We start from the raw sequence: 5140 nt of genomic DNA, 5'->3' as shown, positions 1-5140 counted from the left end.
CAACGCGGTGGCGGCGGGAGGGTCGGTGCAGGCACGGGAAGGCCTCTAGCGGACGGCCTCGGGGTGACAGCAGGGACCATGTATCACGGCACTATGGCCCTAAGGGGCGGCGCAGCAGTGACACGCGAGTCGATGCAGTCGCGAGGAGAACCACGGGGTGGCGGTGCTGCGGCCCGATGGGGCAACACAGCGGCAGCCCGATGCTCGATCGGTGGAGAGGCGCGCTATTCTCAGGACGGTCTTCACGGGACCTGCAGGGGCGTGCGCAACCGACGGGGTAGGTCGGTCACGTGACATAGATGGGGAAGATCGCAGCAACGAGCAGGTGATCAAGTAGATTGCGCGCGAGGTTGGGGAAGCCGCTCGGTGGAGGCAGGGTGGCAGCGGAGTCCAAGATGAATCCGCCGCCGACGGATGGCGTGGGACGACGTGCGGACGAGCGCGTTAGCACTGGCACCCGGGCAGAGGACTGATGGAACAGCCCAAGACCGATGCTCCAGATGTCTTCCATGTTTTGCGTGTCAGCTGTGTTAGTTATTTGTTTGTTGCATTTCATCATGGCATCATGCACTTTGCATCTGCATGTTTTGATAAAACTTGCATCCGTTCGTGGTTGCCGCTTCTTCCTTGTCTCTGTTGACTTTCTCAGACCAACCGAGTTTTCGATTCCCTCTTGTCAAACCACCTAATCTCTCTACACATCCTACAGATTTCCTCACGTGCGCGTTCGAAATTTCTCCGTAGCCGAACTGCACGGTCATGACCGATGGATCCAGATCAACCGCGAACATCCCCAAAGCATCTTCGATTTCTTATTTGAACTACCAAACCTATTATCTCGGATCGTCCGATTAAAATTGGAGTGTCCAAACCTAGTCCTACCTTCCTATATAAGACCAGCACCTATCAAATCAAGCCAGCCCTAATTTCTAAGGGGTTTGTACCCCTCGCTGCCGCCACCCGGTCTCCATCCACTCCCCCTTCTCCTCATGTTCAGCCACCACCCAATCCACATCGAGCCAATCCCCAACGCTCACAGTCCCGCGCCCTTACCTGCACCGAGCGCCTCTTCCTCCCTGTTCGACCCGAGAGAAGTGGAGCTCCTCCGCGCCCACAACATCTCCCGCTCGAGGGCCTCTGCGCCGTCTTCGTCAAGCACCAGGAGCTCGAGCTCTTGCAATTGCCGCGCCATGCGACTCCCTCTGTCTCCTCTGTAACAGAGTTGTCGCCTGAGAAGCTTCTCGTCCGCCACCACCTTCAACCAACGCCGCCGCGCCCAAGATCCTCCGTCCTCGCTGCCATTTGCCCGGATCCGGCGCAAGCCTACCAGATCCACCCGCCTTCGCGTTCCCGGCGCTACCGGAGCCCCAAGGCCCCGCGTTAAGTCCCCGCGTAGCCGTCCTGCATCGAGCCCCTGCCGCTGCTGCCGTATTCTGCTGCAGGAGGTCGCCGCATCAAGGCCTCGTCTTCAGCCAGAACCAGCCAGAACCATCCATCCTCGTCCACGGCCTCCCACGCACCGCCGTCTAGGAACCCCGGCAGGCCACGCCACTCGCCGGAGCCCCGAGCCGCCCCGCGTCTTGCCCCTCTGCCTGCTTCCTCTATCGCCGAGGAAGAACGCCCGCGTTGACTACCTCCAGACCGCGACCCGCGCCAAGGCCCAGCCGCGCCTTAACCCTGCTTCACTGCAGCTCCAGATCTGGCCTGTTGGCCCAATGTGAGCATAGCCCAGCCCCTCCTCTCTGTTGGCCCAGTCTGTTCCAGATTCGTCCCGCATGTGTTTTTTTTCCTGTTATGTGAATTTCTCTATTATCCAGAAAACTGCATATTTATAGTAAAGTCCCTCTAGATCATGCATTTAATATCTCATAAACTATGCATCAGATTAAAATGTTTTATATATGTAAAATGCTTAGAATTTTATCTAGTTTCATAATATGCAACTTGCATCCATGTTAAAAATGTTTAAAATGTTGTTTGCATTTAAGTTGCTAAATGACTTGATAAAATGGTTTATTTCGTAACTAATTAAATGTAGCTCCGAATTAAATAAAATTTATATGTAAATGGGGTAGAAAAGTGCATGGATGAACTTGGTGCACTTTACTTTGCATGTTAAATAACAATAAAATTATGTATAGGGCAGAACAGTAGCAAATTCGAAATATGCATATGGGGATTTTCGGGAATTGTTGTTTGTTGTTTCCGGCCTCATTTAAACTTGCCTAGATAAATAGTTTATTCATGCTTCACCTCTTGTCATGTTAACCAACATTTAATCTTGTCTTGTTCACAAGCGAGAGCGAACTAAATAATTCGAATGTGGTGTTTCGTCAATATGCAACTAGTTGCATATTGAGCTCCACTTAATTTGTAGTATTGTTTGTTGCACTTTGCCATGCCATGAATCATTAAACCAAACATGCATCATACTTGATTGTGCATCATGCCTTGGTTATGCTTGTTTGTTTACCATGTTGTTTGCTTCTTTCCGGTTGTGCTTCTTCTTGATAGTTCCCGATTTCTTTGCGATTATGAGGATTCATTCGACTTCGTTGTTCGTCTACATCATGGACTTGTTCTTCTTCTGAGCGGGATTTCAGGCAAGATGACCATTACCTTGGATATCACTACTATCTTTGCTTTTCTAGTTGTCTCGATGCTATCGCTATGTCGCGCTACCTACCACTTGTTTGTCAAGCCTCCCAAATTGCCATGAAACGACCTCTAACCTTTTCCACCATCTCAGCAAACCATTGTTTGGCTATATTACCGCTTTTCTCAGTCTCTCTTATAGCGTTGCTAGTTTCAGGTGTAGTTGCAGGTTGTTCCATGTTGGGAGATGGATATCATGGGATATCACAATATCTCTTATTTAATTAATGCATATATATACTTGGTAAAGGGTGGAAGGCTTAGCCTTTTGCTTTGTGTTTTGTTCCACTCTTGCCGCCCTAGTTTCCATCATACCGGTGTTATGTTTCTTGATTTGCGTTCCTAACTCGGTCGGGGTTTATGGACCCCTCTTGACAATTCTCCTTGAATAAGACTCCTCCAGCAAGACTCAACATTGGTTTTAACATTTTCCTAACATAATAATAAATCTGTTAATAAATTTGACGCATAGGGAGTTAGCGCTATTCGAGGTTCGTTATTCAACATAATACAGGGGGCAGTGCTGTTGGTGCTGGTCCAAACTAGAGCACTGTGCGGGCTTCCTGGGCAAGTCAGGACATCAGTTACTGTACACGTAGTTCATCCGTCGTGTCCTGAGAACGAGATGCGCGGCTCCTATCGGGATTGTCGACACATCGAGAGGTCTTGCTGGACTAGTTTTACCATTGTTGAAATGTCTTGTGCACGGGGATTCCGGGTTTGATCGGGTTGTCCCGAGATGGAGATTACCTCCGCACATCATGAGAGTTTGTGGTGGACTAAGTTGGGACACCCCTCCAAGGTTAAATATTTTCAGAAGTCGTGCCCACGGTTATGTGGCAGATTGGAAATTTATAATATCCGATTGTAGAGAACTAGACACCAGATCCGAATTAAGATACACCAACCGCATGCGTAACCGTGTCCATCTCTTTTCGAGTGGGTTCGAGAAGAGAACATGGTGGGGTTACGTTTGAACTTAAGTAGTTCAGGATCACTTATTGATCATTACTAGTTTGCGATCGTAGGCGTAGTTACTCTTCTTACTCTTGTACTCATAAGTAAGCCACCATACAATGCTTAGTGCTTGCTGCAACCTCATCACTTATCCATTCTGTACCCATTAAGCTTTGCTAGTATTGATACCCATGGTAATGGGATTGCTGAGTCCTCGTGGCTCACAGATTACTACAACAACAGGTGCAGGTACAAGTAATGCGATGATCTGATGTGAGAGCGATGCTTGCTTGTTTTGGAGTTCTTCTTCTGCTTCTTCTTCTTCAATTAAGGGATAGGTTCCTGGTCGGGAGCCTCGGATTAGCAGGGTGGATGTCGTTCTTCTTTTTCGTTTTATTTCATCTTTAGTCGGGTCCTGCTCTTCTATATGATGATTTCTATGTATTGATGTATTCATGATGTAGCTTCTGCCGAGTGTAAGCCTTTATCTGGTATTCTCATCTATTCAGTACATGGTATGTTCTAATGATATCCACCTTGATATGCGCTCAAAATGCGGTTTTGCCCCCATCATGAATTCATCACGTGATTGGGATAGAATCGCATCTAGGGCCCTACAAGTTAGTATCAGAGCCTTACTAATCGCAGGAGCGCCCTTGATTGATTGAACCGTTGCCGTTGTTGAGTCTAGAAGAAAAACTATTTTGAGTCTAGCTATATATCGGAGAGTAGGAATTCCTTTACTCCTTATATTTTGAGTCTAGAAGAAAAACCCTTCGTCGCTCTGGTGAGGAATCGTGACGTAGGTGTTTTTGTTTCATTACTCTCCTTTTTCACTAATTTTTTTTAGGATCACGCGGGTATTGTGGAATCGGGTAGATATCATTGTGACGAGAACTTTGTTCTTGGTGCCTCCTAAGATTTAGGGGCTGTGGCAGTGTCCTGGGGAGTTGAGCTTCAAGGTGTTTTCATCACAGTGCTTATCATTTCAGTTCCAGAATACCAGAGGACGCCGACATTGAAAACACTTCTATACTCTTTGTGGTGAGAGTAGTTTGGCGCCACCCAATACTGGGGAGAGCGATTAGATGTATTTCCACAACTAGTATATCGGATGTTTTTTGAAGGTCTGAGGTACACAGTGTCCGAGGTTCTATGTTATGTGTTGATGGAGGCAATACATTTGGAGCGTAGAATTCTGCAAGGAGTTGTGTGATGATATTTTGCTCCTTGTACTTGTTGTACCAGATTGTATAACCGAGAATTTCGGGAGTTCATAGATGGAAATTCAAGTAGTTACCTAGAATATCTTTCTGACAGATGCATTGACGGTGTCCTGGACTAGGGGGTACTCATCACGTCATCTCCCGATCTGTTAGATTGGGCCGAGGACCCCATGGCCGCATACTCATGGGCCAGTTTGGACAGCTGCCACATACAAGGAAGATTCCACAAGACTTGGCGATCAAGACAAGGACTCCTCCTCACTGGCATATTCGGCTAGGACTCTTGTTATCCTAGGCCTCTG

The 5140-nt window shown here is 47.8% G+C and overlaps 1 long non-coding RNA gene across 1 annotated transcript; it reads left to right on the top strand.

Moving 5' to 3' along the window:
- Positions 1-915: 915 nt before the first annotated feature.
- Positions 916-4141, top strand: LOC147979374 (uncharacterized). The gene is made up of 3 exons (XR_015618697.1): positions 916-1717; positions 2515-2603; positions 3856-4141. It is a non-coding gene; the product is annotated as an uncharacterized LOC147979374 (long non-coding RNA).
- Positions 4142-5140: the final 999 nt, after the last annotated feature.

Source organism: Triticum urartu, chromosome 3A (genome assembly GCF_056163025.1).
Source record: "Triticum urartu cultivar PI428250 chromosome 3A, HENAU_Tu73, whole genome shotgun sequence".
Lineage (NCBI taxonomy): Eukaryota > Viridiplantae > Streptophyta > Magnoliopsida > Poales > Poaceae > Triticum > Triticum urartu.
The sequence above is the reverse complement of the archived record's forward strand: the minus strand, read 5'-3'. Positions and strand labels throughout refer to the sequence as shown.